Consider the following 15,109-nt stretch of genomic DNA (forward strand, 5'->3'; position numbering starts at 1 on the left):
ATGAAAAGGGGAAACGTGGACCCAGAGACACACATAGAGGGGAGAGGATGGGAGGGCCACCTGCAAGCCCAGGGGGGGAGGCCTGGGCCAGATTCTGCCCTTGTGGCCCTCAGAAGGAACCAACCCTGCCACACCGTGGGTTTAGACTTCTCGTCTCCAGTGAAGCAAACTGGTAACACTCCATTCCCTGGGATGTGATGGGGGTGCCAGGAGAATTCCTGCTCCTTTTTTCCCCTCCCCGTCTTTTCCCCCACATCCACTCCTGTAATCACCCTAACAAGCTCAGTTCAAAATTCTGTATTATTTTTATCTAAAACGTTTATTGTCATTAAGTATGCCTTCAACTCCGCAAGCTTCTATGCTCCTGGGGTATTTGAGGAAAAGAGCTCTTGGTTGGTGGCAAGGGTCAGTTAACAGTAGGTCTGCAAGGGCAGTAAGTGGGACAGAGGGGAGCCGTTGGGAAGGGCCATCTGCCAGGGAGGGGGTCAGACGTTGGGGACCAATGGCAGAAGGAGGCCATCCCCACTTCCTCCCCAGAGATCTGGATGGAAGGGGTCACAGCCTCTGAGGTTTGACTAAAGGGCAGTTGTACTTGAAGAACAGAGCTCATTGATGAAATGACTGCCAGGGCCCTGGAAGACTAATTCCCAAATCTGGGGCACATCCCATTACCTGGAGAGCTTTGCAAAGTTTTATCCCCTTTTATGTTAATGAAAATGCAAAATAGGGAACACCCTTGTACCTAGTGGTATTGCTTAGATTAACTAGCATGGACAGAATGAGAAGCTCCTGTACTGCTCTCATTTTCAGCTTGGGAACTTTACAAATCACAGACTTCCCAGCCCTACCACAGACTGCCACACCAGAGTCACCAGGTGGGGCCCGGGGCTCTGTATTTTACCAGCTCTCCAGGTGGCTCTGTGCACCCAGAGGAACAGGGAGTACCTACGGATGGAGCCAACAAAGCTGGGACTGTGTTCTAAGAGCCTCCAGCCTCTCTGTCCAGGACCCAGCTCCACACACCGCATTGTCAGGCACACCGACGCTGGTCTGTGGAGACGAAGTCAGATGGGGGCCATGGGGACCTAGGGGCGCTCAGCCATCCGGGGCTGCTGGTGGCCAGAAGCTGGGCGAGCACTTGTGCAGAAGAGCAGCCGGGGGTGGGGTGGGGTGGGAGAGTGGTCAGGGGCAGTAATTCCCAGTGGGAAGGAACTGGAGCACGCCTTTTATTAGGACTGGTGAGATGAGAGTCAGCCGCCTCGCACAGATTTCTAAGACGAGCTAAGCTTCTAATGTCTAACCAACCAATGTCTAACCTTCTTTCCCATTGGTTCTATTTTCAGACCTTTTCCTTCTTCCCTAGTTATATATTCATAGACAAATCACCTTGAACCCTGATTTTCACCCCTGGAAAGGGGAGCTAATTCTATATCCCTTATTCTACTTGATAGCATGGTTATGAGAACCAAATTAACTGACACTCATGCAGGTGGCTTGAAACCATAAAGGGTTTAATCCCACCTGTCCTTCAATGTCAAGATCGAGTATCATCTCTGTCACACCTCCCTGGACCCCACCCTTCCCTGCTGGGCCAGAAATAATCCCATTATGGCTCTTCCTTCTCTTAAGGATCACATCACAGCCTCCTTTGAATTGCAATTATTTGCTTTCACATCTGGCTTGCTCGCCAGACGGTGAGCCCCTAAGGACAGGGTAAACGTTTCATTCAGGATCGCATCTCCAGTGCCTGCCACATGCTAGACGATCGGCAGATGTGTTTTGCATTAACGGGTGAGGACTGTAGGCAGAGCAGGGCATTGATCAGTGGCCAGAGCAGCAGAGCCGTAGCCCGGGCGGGCCCAGGCGTGGGCAGAGACGACGGGACTAACTAGCGCAGGCTTCTGCATGGACGCTGACCCTGCAGGAGGACCTGCTTCCAGTTGGGCGTCACCCAGTGCCATGGCTTCTCCTGCTCCAGCCAGCTCCCCACCGGCACCTCCTGCTTCCCAGCCCGCCGCGACTCCAGGGCAGCAGGCTTGACTTGTGCGTCCATTTCGGAAGGCAAACATGTAATTTTGGGTCATGCGCAGTGCCTCCTGGAAGGAAGCTCAGGTTTCCCTAAGTGGAAACAGCGCGCTCTGAAAGCAATTATGGGCTGGGAGGCATGTTCTGGAGTGAGACCCGGCATTTATGAGCAAAGGTTACCCTTCCTGCCTGGTGACAGGACAACTTGTGCAGGACACAGTCAGTTCCAGTTGACCCCCCGGGGTATCCCAGGAGAGCCTCCCTTGTGCCTGACACAGGAATATCGGCCAGGATTCTGGCTCTGGGTTTCCAGGGGACTCTCCAAGATCACTCTTTTCCACATTAGGGCCTCAGAAAGGGACTATGACAGGCCTGTCATTCGGGGCAGTGGGACCTGGGACAAGCAGGCCCCCTTGGTTTCTGTATCATGAGGGGGTTGAGCTAGATGGCCTCTGACCAGTGTGTGCTGGTGAAAGTTTAGCACCAGCTCCCTGGAAAAAAAGCCCTGGTCAGTAGCATCTGCTCATTTCTGCAGTCCATACTCCCACACGGCGGATTTCAAGCCCCGAGGTTATGCTGGTGGAGGCATACTTGGGAAGGAATGCCATACTGACTGTTGAGAGCTGGTATGAGCTGTAAGAGCCACCCCAGCACACCAGTACTTCTAACTCTGGTATCCAGAAAGTTCTACCACTGTTATCCAGCTGAATGTTGTCCAACATTTGTTTGCTGTGCTCCTGTATAGGTGCACCCAGGGTTGGCTACATAATTTGTGGGCCCCCGTGCAAAATGAAAATGCAGGGCCCTTGTTCAAACAGTGAGAAAAGTGCTATGAAAGCTACCAAAACGAGCCCTGGCTGGTGTAGCTCAGTGGATTGAGCACGGGCTGCGAACCAAAGCTTCACAGGTTCGGTTCCCAGTCAGGGCACATGCCTGGGTTGCAGGCCACAGCCCCCAGCAACTGCACATTGATGTTTCTCTCTCTCTCCCTTCCCTCTCTAAAAATAAATAAAATCTTTTTTAAAAAAAGCTACTAAAATGTAAAGCTTTTTCCTTTCCTCCATGGTCTTTCAAGGTGTTTTTAATGTGCTATTTAATGTAGTTGGAAGTAAATAAAATTTGAAATGGAATTCTTAGTGTGAATTTTACTGTTATGTTGCACAATGCCGGTTTTGGGTGAGAGTGCATTTAACAGCACAGCCACTGAAGTGACACAGTCGTATCTCATGGCTCACGCGTGCACAGCGGAAGCTCTCACAAAGTGAACCCTGTCTTTATTTTACTTCTTGATGCGTGCGCATCCTACCAGCTCTCTCTACCTTCGGCTTACTGGTGAGAAGAAAAGACTAAAAGGAAAGAGATCTGTGAGTTGCCCTACCTGCCCCTTGCCTTGATTGCTCATGCTTCATAAAAGCCATTTCCTTCTCTCTGTGCTCGAGGCAAGTTCTGGTTTGAATGGAAAACGCAGCTTGTCAAGGCTGTCACCTCCCACACTACTTAGACCTCGATGTAATATCCTAACCTTTGCTTTGGCTTGCTCAAATGCCATGAGCCAGGAGTCCACTGGAATTCTGCGCTCATAGGGATGGTAAATGCTGTAAGCAAATGGGAGGCAAGGAATGGTGGACAAGTGTAATGTCCATATGTGCTGAGCTCACATGCATGCCCCAGTGGGCTTCACTTACAAAATAGGAACCTGCAATTATTAAGAATTTCAAGACTGTTTGGCAGTAGAACTTCAAACCCAACACAGGCCCTTCAGAGCTGAGATTCCGTGTGCATGCACAGGTTGCATGCACAGGAGTTGGACTTGCAGCTACCACTGCTTATGTCCAGGCCCCTGATTTACTGGTGAGATTCTGAGGTGGCATGGAGTGGGAGTGAGAGCAGCCCTCAGAAATCCTCACCTTCCAACCACCTGGTGTTTCTGCAACAGAGGGTCCACCGCCTCGATCTGAGCACAGCTGCAAAGACAGTAAAGAGTGAGAGGAGGAAGAGGCCATAGACCTAGCAGAGAGCTAGGGTGTCATAAATACTCATTAAGCAAGCGAATGTGTAAATGCATTGAAGAAAGAAAGAAGGTTTGAGAAGCTCGGAGTCATTCGAGAGAGGTGTTAGGGAGAGATGAAGTGTGAACTTCAGTCCAGCCCTGCGTACTCCATCCCTTCCTACCTTCTAAATGAGTTCCCAGCATTCATCCCAGGGCTGGGAGCACAGGGGTGCAGTGGAATGACGGAGGCATGAGAGAGTACTTCAAGGCCCAAGGACTCGTGGTAAGTTGAGGGCAGAGGGGGATGAGATGCCAGTGTTCTCTCCTAGTTGAGTGGCTCCGAAGTCACTCTCAGGTCCTGAGTGAGGCCATTTTTGCATGCAAACCCAGCCAGCCTCTATTTGGGAACTCCCAGATGCGGGGGAAGGCGTCATGGGAAACCTCAGAGAATGAGGAGAGAACAGGGTTTGAGAAGGAGGTGCCCACATTTCGGTGCTGGCTCCTCTTCAAGGTCTTCATAGAAGTGCTCCCGCCGTCGCCATCACCTGATCCCCTGTCTCACCAGGGGAAGTCAGGAGCTAAATCCCCATGGAGCTGGCGGACTGGGGCACAGAAATGCCACCTGGGTCAAATGCCTACTCCCTGCCCTCCAGCTGGAAGGCTCCGCTCCCTTCTTGGAACTCCCAGAGGCTTTGATCTATGCTTCTGCCTCTAAGCCAACCTTGTGACTTGGGCAGTGTTTGTTCTGGTAAATGGGGCCTGAATGATTTATCTCCCTGCACCTTTCTATACTTTCACCCCAAGTGCTTATTTAGCACTGAGCTGCTGGGTCTGGCTTACTGGACACGTTGACAGAGTGAAGGCTGGAAGGTCTGTGTCCTGTGCTTCTAACACAAGGTGGGTGGGCTGCTGGGCTTGTGGGGCTCTCCCTATGGCAGGGTGGCATCACCAAGGTCTCATGGTGCAGCACCCACACACATGTCCACAGGTGCCATGGCATGGAGGCCAGGCATAATCCTCAGCAGGTCAGCTGTTTCGTGAGCTGTGCTGCAAGAGGCTTGTTAAAGGCACATCTTGTTCCCAGTGGCTCTCCAGATGGGAAGGGACCCAGTCTCCACAAAGAGTAAAGGAGAGACCACAGGAACAGGGCCCGTGATGAAACTGGAGCTTCTGGCGGGCGGGGTGCCTGCCATGTAACCAGCTGAGTCCAATGTCATCATCTGTCAAATGAGAACAATAATGAGACAACAGAGGAAGGCTGTAGAGGATCTGGTGGCCTTCCACGGCCACTTTTAGCATCCACATGCTCTGCCTGGCTCCCTCTGCCTCAGGTCCCTTGCCTGCTCCCCCACAGGGACTCATCCAGCCAACCTCCAGCGGGCCAGGCTCTCTCCTTCCTTTACCTCTGTCTCCAAGGAGAATCACAGTCATAACAGCAACTAATATTTCGTGAACACTTACTGTGTGCCCTGCACTTTACTAAGCTCTTTTTGTGCCATAACCTATTTAATCCTCATGGCAACCTAATGAGGTGGGCATTTCTATTGTGACGGTTCTCTACATGAGGAAGCTGAGGCTCAGAGGGGTAAAGTAACTTGCCTGAGGCTGCACAGCTAGGAAGCAAGAGCTAAATCTGAAAACAGGTATTTCTAACATTAGGGATGTTGATCTTCACCATCACACTTCTCCAGCTTCCAGAGTTACTTCCCATCTCAAATTCCGGGGCTGTAGATCCCTGGTGGTGTCTGGCTGGATGGTTTTAAAGCTGTTCGGAGATAAGGGATCTGACACTTGTCCTGTCTTTGGTGTTTTAACCTTGAACGTGTGGCCTTACTGTAGAGGAGAGAGCCTGTGGTGCTGGACTTACGTCCCCAGGGCTCTTGCTGTGAGACGAGCCCTCCAGTCTCCCCATTTTCTCCTTCAAGAAGCCCCACCCATCTTTGTCTCCCATCTCTGAGAGCCCAGCCCCAAGCAGCAGGTCTGGATGGAGGTGGTAGAATGTACATGGTGAGCCATTTCCCCTGACCTTGGCTTGGGGTCCCAGTACAGTTGCTGTCTGAGATCTGTTGAAACTGCCTGTGGTCTCTGGGGACAAAGCCAAATTAGACAGAAGCCATCACTTTCGCTTCCAGATGCATGGAATCTTCTGGCCACTTTGGTCATCAGATTCACATCCTCTCCCAGCTGATGAGGGAGTCAAGGCCGGGGTTGGTGTCTATGGCTGGTAAGGCTTGGGATGTTCGGGGCTTCGGGCTCCCATAGATGACCTCACAGAGCAGCTCCCTCTGACCCCAGAGAGCAGGCGAGGCACTGGCTAGAGACGGTATTTCTTTCCTCTCGATTCTCTGGGGGGCCACATGGACAGACCTGTGAACCATCCGCCTGCAGCTCTGTCTGGGGACTAGCTGTGTCGGACTGAGCAGATCTCTTCATGGTTTTCTCATCTGTGAGGAGGGGATAATGTGTTTGCTCTACCCTCTCCCACAGGGGGCTGCAAAAATCCTCATGAGATAAATACATGTTGATAAGTGGGAAATGATTTAAATATCAATGAACATACGTGAAGTAGCCATTGGCCATAGGGTCATGAACTAGGCCCTGAAGTGGTCACCTGAGGGCTTCTATCCAGAGGAAAAGGCAGTTTAATAGAAATATATTAAAAATAATTATTAAGGTATCAGTAAACCCTGATAGGATCATGGTGCAGAGCAGCTGAGAACAAATGACTCACGCATGTACCTTATTTGGCTTATACTATATTTATGCTCCTATCTTCAAAGATAAACACATTTTTTTTAGCACAAATAAGATATTATGCCTTGATAAAAAGCAAACTTTTATATGGATTATGCAACATAGAGTTGATGCAGTCTGGTCCCTGGTGGAAATTCAGATGCATTCTCATTTCCTCATGGACACTAGTGAAATGGCCTGGGAGTAAATGTACTGTCACCTGGCTCCTGTGGAAGCAGGTGGACAGGGGGTGAAGGAGCCCTGGAACCCCCTTGGGGCAAGCTTGGGGCCAGCAGTGTCCCCTTTGCTCTTTGTAACCTCTTCTTCTCCCTTTGTTTTTATTTTTATTTTACGTTTTGTTTATTGAATTTAATGGGGTGACATTGGTTAATAAAATTATATAGGTTTCAGGTGTACAATCCTATAATACAGCATCTGTATATTGTGTGTGTGTTCACCACCCCAAGCCAAGTCTCCTTCCATCACCATTTGTCCCCCCTTACCCTCCTGTACCTCCTCCCCCACCCCCTTTCCCTCTGATAATCACCGTACGGTTGTTTGTGTGGGTGAGGCTCTTTTTCTCTTAATCCCTTCACCTTTCTCACCCAGACCCCAAACCCCATCCCCTCTTCCCCTCTGTTCTCTGTATCTGTGAGTCTGTTTCTATTTTTCATGTTAGTTTATTTTGTTCATTAGGTTCCACATATAAGTGAGATCATATGGTATTTCTTTTTCTCTGACTGGCTTATTTCACTTAGCATAATGCTCTCCAGGTCCATCCATGGAGCTGCAAAGGGAAAGATTTCCTTCTTTTTTATGGCCAAGTAGTATTCCATTGTGTAAATGTACTACAGCTTTTTTCTTTTTTACATTTTCTAATATTTAATTTTTGTAAACAATGGCCAAAGATCTTATGACAGGCCACATTTGGAAAAAAAAACAATACTTGTTGGTAATTTGCTCTAACATGATAAGTAGAGGCCTAAATCTTTAAAAAAATTTTTTGTATTGTTTATTCTGTGATAGTTGTCCCAATTTTTTCCCTTTTGCCCCCTTCCATCCAGCCCACTCCTCTAGCCCACAGCCAATCCCCTCTCCATTGTCCATGTCCATGTGTCATGCATACATGTCCTTTGACTAGTCCTTCCCCTTCCTTCCACCGTTCCCTCCCTACCCCCCACAGCTATCAGTCTGGTTCCGTCTTTCTCTGTGTCTGGTTCTATTTTTCCCGTTAGTTTATATTGTTCATTAGATCCCAGTTATAAGTGAGGTCATATGGTGTTTGTCTTTTGTTGACTGGCTTATTTCACCAGTTCCATCCATGCTGTTATAGAAGGTAGGATTCCCTTCTTTTTTTTCTGCTGCATAGTATTCCATCATGTAAATGTACCACAGGTTTTTAATCTGGTCCTCTACTGATGGGCACTCGGGCTGTTTCCAACACTTAGCCATTGTAAATAGCGCTGCTATGAACATAGGCATGCATAAGTTCTTCTGAATTGGTGTTTCAGGATTCTGAGGGTGTATTTCCAACAGTAGGATCGCTGGGTCGTAAGGATACAGAGAGATCTGGTCAGATCACTGAGGAAGGGAAGGGAGGGGCCTCTTGGAGGAGCTTGCCCATGGCAACGGCAAACAGACTAGGACAGGATTGGCTGAGAAGCTGAATGCCTCCAGAGCACATGGAATTATGGGCAAGAAGATGTGAAATGAAAAGGGCCTCTCAGGCAGGTTCTCGGGCTCTCTTTGGCTTCTTCCTCAAGGATGCCTGGATGACGGTGCTGCAGCTGCCTGCATTTCCCAACAGAAGGTATCTGGGACGGGAAGGAACTCCGGGCGCAGCCTGGGATCAGGCCGGTCTGGCAGGGGGTGGCAGGGTTATTCTTCTTTGGGGGCTCTAGAGAGGACAGGCTCTGAGGCAGAAGCCTGCTGTTCTTCCAAAATGGTGTAGCTTTTGTGTCTTGTGTTGTCGTAGTTTGGAGACACACCTAACACCTGAGTTAGGAGAACTCCTAACACCTGAGTTCTCCTAGCAGTCCCTCTCCTGGGGAATTATCTTATTTCTATAGGGTTAGCCTTAATCAATAGGTTTAAGTGATTAAAACTGTAACTAAAGAGTTAAAGATTTTAGCCTTAATTGATAGTGACTAATACACGTGGAAAGCTGTTATTCCAAAATTGTGAAGCTTCTGAAAACAGACTCCTTTCCCTTATCATCAAACCTTTGCCTCTGGAATTTTGCCTGGAGGGTGGTGGTGGGCAGTAGGACCCCAGTTGCTGTTCAGTAGTAATAAGGCAGTTCCATTTTTAATTTTCTGAGGAAACTCCATACTGTTCTCCATGGTGGCTGTACCAGTCTGCATTCCCACCAACAGTGCACTAGGGTTCCCTTTTCTCCCCGTCCTTGCCAGCACTTGTTTGTTGATTTATCAATGATAGCCATTCTGACAGGTGTGAGGTGATATGTTACTGTGATTTTAATTTGCATCTCTCTGATGGCTAGTGATGTTGAGCATTTTTCACAGGTCTATAGGCCATTCCTATGTCCTCCTTGGAGAGCTGTCTATTCAGGTCCTTTGTCCATTTTTTAATTCGGTTGTTTGTCTTCCTGGTGATGAGTCCTATAAGTTCTTTATATATTTTGGAGATTAAATCCTTGTCCAATGTATCATTGGCAAATATGTTTTCCCATACAGTTAGTTCCCTTTTCATTTGGATGATGGTTTCTTTAGCCATGTGGAAACTTTTTTGAGGTTGTTCCATTTATTTTTTCCTTTATTTCCCTTGCCCTAGGAGATACATTGGCAAAAATATTGCTATACAGGGTGTGTGAAATTTTACTGCCTGTTTTCCACTAGGACTTTCATGGTATCACAACTTATATTTAAGTCCTTTATCTATTTTGAGTTTATTCTGGTGTATGGCGTAAATTGGTGGTCTAGTTTCATTTTTTTTTTGCATGTACCAATCCAGTTCTTCCAACACTGCTTATTGAAGAGACTGTTTATTACTCCAGTGTGTATTTGTGCCCGCTTTGTTGAATATTGATTGACCATAGAGACACAGGTTTAATTCTGGGCTCTGTATTCTGTTCCTTGATCTGTGTGTCTGTTCTTATTCCAGTACCAGGCTGTTTTGATTATCATGGCCTTGTAATATAGTTTGATACCAGGTATTGTGGCACCTCCAACTTTGTTCTTCTTTCTCAGGATTGCTGAGGCTATTCAGGGTCTTTTTTGGTTCCGTGTAAATTTTTGGAATATTCATTCTAGATCTGTGAAGTATGCTATTGGTATTTTAATAGGAATTGCTTTGAATCTACAGGTTGCTTTGGGCAGTATGCTTATTTTAATGATGTTAATTCTTCCAATCCATGAACATGGTATATGCTTCCATTTATTTGTATCTTCCTCAATTTCTTTCATCAGTGTTCTATAGTTTTCTGAGGACAGCTTTCTTACACCCTTAGTTAAATTTATTCCTCGGTACTTTATTTTTTATCCACTCATCTACTGATGGACACTTGGGCTACTTCCAAATCTTGGCTAGTGTAAATAATACTGTAATGAAATAAGGGGGCATATATACTTTCAAATTAGTATTTTGGGATTCTTGTATGAGGTCTTGTGTTAGTATTTTGGGAGTAATGTGTGAGGTCTGTCCAGAAAGTTTCCAGCCACACACTGTGGAAAATAGAGACACGTATTGAAGAAGATACACAAGAAACATTGTACACAGGACAATGATGTCTCAGTCCCCTTCAAAGTAGGCACCTTGGGGCCTCACAGAGTTCTTCCACCATCTTCCACTGTTCAAAACACTTTGCAAAATCATTTGTTGGAATCGCCATCAGCTGCCCCATTATGCACATCTGTCTCTATAGGTTAGTTTAAATTTCTTAGAATTTTATATACATGCAATAATTCCTTACGCACACTCTTTTGTCTGGCTTCTTTGACTCAGCATACTTAATTTGGGATTCATATGTGTTGTAATGCATTTCACTAGTTCATTCCTTATAATTTCTGAGTAATGAATGTGCTGTTGTATGGCTATATCACAGTTTACCGATTGACCTGTTGACAGATTGTTTCAAGTTTTTGGCTATTCCAAACATAGCTGCTATGAACACTTATGTGCAAGTCTTTGGATGGGGGTATGCTTCTGTTTCTCTTGGGTAAGCACTGAAGAATAGGATGGCCGGATTGTATTGGAGGTACATGTTTAATTTTTAAGGAAACTGCCATAGCAGTTACTTTATGACAGTTCCAGTTCCTCCACATCCTCACCAACACTTGCGTTGGTCAAGCGTCCTAATTTTGGCCTTTCTAGTGGTTGTTTAGTGTGTTATAAGGTGTACCGAGGCACATTAAGCATTTTAAAAGTTTATTTGAACAAAGTTAATTTGAATTGAGCAGCACCAAACTGGAAACAGTGAGAAGTACTACTGGCAGGAGCTTAGGGGAAAGACTGAATATTGTGGAGAAAGGTGGAAACAAAGTAAGGATATTATTATTGGCTGTAGCTTCAGGGCTGGCTGGCTGCTTGCAATTGTCCTTAGGTTTCAAATGCGTAACTTTGAGGCATTTACGGGCTCAGGTTTTGGTTTGCTTACATAGGCCACCGATCTTGAGAGCCACCTCCTTTGAATGGCCTCCTTGTTTAAGAAATTAAACCTATGGTATGTCACTGTGGTTTTAATTTGTAATTCTCTGCTGACTAATGATGTTGAACTTCTTCCTATGCGCTCCTTTGTCATCCACACATCTTCTTTGGGGAAGTATCTGTTCACATCTTTTGTTTGTTTTATTTTTGGGTTTTTCATTTTCCTGTTATTGAGTTTTTAGAGCTCTGCATATAGATCTGTATTGAAATCCTCTATCCGCTATATAATTGGCAAATATTTTCTGTGCATGGCTTATCTCTTTCTTCTGATTTTTGAAGAGCAGGTGTTTTAATTTTTGTGAGGTTCAGTTTATCAGTTTGTTCTTTTACCACTTGCACTTTTGGAATTGCCTTTAGGAAATCATAAGTTTTTTCTACATTTGATATATACATATATATATATATATATATCTTTATCGTTTTAACATTTAGGTCTATAATTTGTTTTAAGTTAATTTTTTATATGGTATGAGGTGCTATTTCTGATATTCTTCATTCCTTTGTGAGATTCATTTTCCATCTGGCTTCATTTTCCTTCTACCTGATGGTTTTTTTTTTAAACATTTCTTCTTGTGTGAATCTGCTGGTGATGGATTTTTCAGCCTTTTATGCCTGAAAACATCTTTATTTCACTGTTTTAAAGAAAGAGTTTCCCTAGGTATTGAATTCCAGTTTTTTCTTTCAACACTTTAAAGACGTCTTCCCACTGCCTTTTCACTTGAACTGTTTTGGATGAAACATCTGCTCATATTTTGAACTTTGTTCCTTGGTTTGTAATGTGTCTTTTTCTCTGACTGCTTTTAATGTCGTCTTTTTATTACTGGTTTTGAGCAATTCCATTATGTGGTGTGATTTTTTTTTCATATTTGTTTTGCTTGACATGCATTGGATTTGTGGGCATATAGTTTTTATTAAGTTTGGAACAATTTTAACCAGTATTTCTTAAAATACTTTGCCCTACCTCCACCCCCAATTCAATGACTCCAGTTATACATACATTAGGGTGCTTAAAGTTGTCTTATAGCTCACTGATGCTCTGTTCATTTTTCTAAAAATTTATTTTTCTCTCTTTGTGTCCTTTTGGATAATTTCATAGTTCCTATTGCTCTGTCTTCAAGTTTATTAATCTTTTCTTCTGCAAAACCTGATTTCTCATTTATTCTAATGAGTTTTTTAATCTCAGACATTGCGGTTTTCATCTTTTGAAGTTTGATTTAGTTTTTTCAAATATCTTGCATGTTTCCACTGAGTTTTTTGAACATATAGAAAACAGCCATAATAACTATTTAAATTGCCTTGGCTGCTAATTATAACATCTGTGTGAGTTCCAGATTGGTTTTGATAGATTGATCTTCTCATTACGGGTAGTATTTTCCTGCTCTTTTGAATGCATGGTGAGTTTTGATTGGATGCCATCTAAGCTGGATTTAGAAGTCACCTCCAATCATTAAATCAGAGATGGGAATCTAGTAGTCAGAATGTTGAATCCAGTCTTTGGATATGCTTTGTTTGTGCACAGTGCTAAAAAATGATATTAGATGTTCCTCATACTTAAAATGGAGAGATCTCATGCAAAAACATGGATTCCTTTAATTTTTTTTTTTAAGTAGGATATTTTGCAATGTGGCTACCATTCCTACTGGGAACACACAGCTGGAAAGTGGCTGCCTTGTTTAAAATGATGGGAGATTTCTACGGCCCCTCAGCTACACCCCCCACCTGTAGGCATTTTAGTTTGAGTATCTGTTGTCTGAGATCAATTTTTGAGATGCAGCCTGTGAGACAAGTATTGGTGCACAGGTGATGTATTAATAAAGCGCTCCCAGGAGAAACTTGAGTGGAAGAAACATGCAGGACAGAGGAGGGGTAGCAGTCAAGCAAATCTGGAGTTTTAGGCAAAGACACACGAAGGAGAACTTCAGCTGCATCCTGCAAGGGAATGAGGGAATGAGGGAATGAGGATTGCTTGTCCTCAGGGCTTGTCCCTACTAAAGTCCAGGGACCCAAATGGTCCTACTTCCTTACCAGTTAGTCAGATAGTCCGCCACACCTGGCAAGGGAGGGAAAATGGGAAGGGCAATAGGGCTGGCATCTGTATGGCCAGTTCTGGGCCCTTCCAGTTGTGCCAAGGAGGTTGCTGTTCGGGGCCACCTGGGGGACTCCAGTGGTCCTGCTGGGATGAGGGACCAGAGAAGATACTGTGCCCATGGGATTAAAACCAAGAAAGAGTTTGAAACTCTTCACCCTGATGATGCCACAGCTTCCTCATCTCCAAGACTTTATCGGTGGGAAGATCAACTGAGGTCACTAGTGGAGGTTCACTTTACAGACAAGGAAACTTGGGTGCAATGTGGGGAGGGGACTTACCCAAGGACTGCTATCTCCTCTAGTTGCAAAGCCTTACTTGTGTCACCTGTCACATTCCCTTACTTTGAGGAGAGATCATCCAGATCTAGCATTACGCAATCCTTAGGACTCACTAGGGAGCAAACCTAGTGGCCTCTCATTCATTTATTTGATTATTCATCACAGTATTCATTCACTTGCTCAAAAACATTGAGATAAGCAACATGTTCTGAAGAACTGTTTGAATGAGTGGAATCAGTTCTTAGGAGAAAATCAGACAGTCTGTTGTTGTTCTAAATTCCTTTGAATGCTACAACTGGAGGATTCAAACCCGTGCCCTCCAATCTGCCCAAGGAGGAACACTTTTGTGCCTTAGCTACGACCTGGGAGCCCTTACTTTGGAAACTCGTGGCCTTTCCTCTGACTTGCTGGGCATCTCTGCATCTACCCTCTGTCTCTGGATCTTCCCTTTCCTTCATGTGAGCTGAAGCCACAAAGGTGGGAAACAAGAGGCTGGGCACTGGCTTTCACAGGCGCCTAGAAGGGTGTGAGCAGAGGGAAATAAAGAAACAAGGCAGCCTTTTGCTAGGCTGCTTTTCCTTACCCCAACCTCCCCAACGCCTTGGATATAAGTGTAAAAAACATTCTCCACTTTGGGACTCTGAGCTCTGAGGCATAATGGGCTGGTTGGGGACCCCAGGGAGTTGGAAGTGGGGAGTGGGCAGGCAGGAGAAACAGAAGACGCAGCTGCGAGGGGCTGATGCTCTTGTCATTGTTTAGCTTTAAGCCTTCTGCTGTGAGCTAAGAACTGGAAGAGAGGGGAAGAGAGAGGAAAGGAGGGGAGAAGAGAGGAGGGAGCAAGCAAGAAAGAGAAGGAAAGAGGAAGAGAAATAAGAGGGAAAGAAAGAGGGAGAGAAAGAAAGAGACACAGAGGAAAAGACACCAGGAGACAGAACAGAGAGAAAGCATGAGAAAAGAGGAAGGAGACAGATAAACAGAAACAAAAAGCATGTGTATGGGGGTGGGGGAGGCCGCTGCGGAGGGGGTGCCCTGGTTTGGAAACTCTAGGGGTGTTGCAATTCTGGAGTGCGGTGAAATCGCCTCAGGGTCTCAAGAAGCTAACGGCAGGCCCATGCCAGGCCATAATAACAGCCTCTTGGTAGCTCTAACCTGCTCTGGCCTCTCAGCTCCCAGGAACACTAAATTCACACAGGCGCAAAATGTAGCCCTGCTTCAGCTTGCACAGCCTAATAGCTACTGTTGTGTTTGCGCTGCACCCGCAAGCATCATGGGCAATTAAGAAAGTCGTCCGTTGCAATCGTGGGCTGCCATTTATGGGTTGGAGCCTGG

Source organism: Phyllostomus discolor, chromosome 4, assembly GCF_004126475.2.
Source record: "Phyllostomus discolor isolate MPI-MPIP mPhyDis1 chromosome 4, mPhyDis1.pri.v3, whole genome shotgun sequence".
In the NCBI taxonomy this organism is placed as follows: domain Eukaryota; kingdom Metazoa; phylum Chordata; class Mammalia; order Chiroptera; family Phyllostomidae; genus Phyllostomus; species Phyllostomus discolor.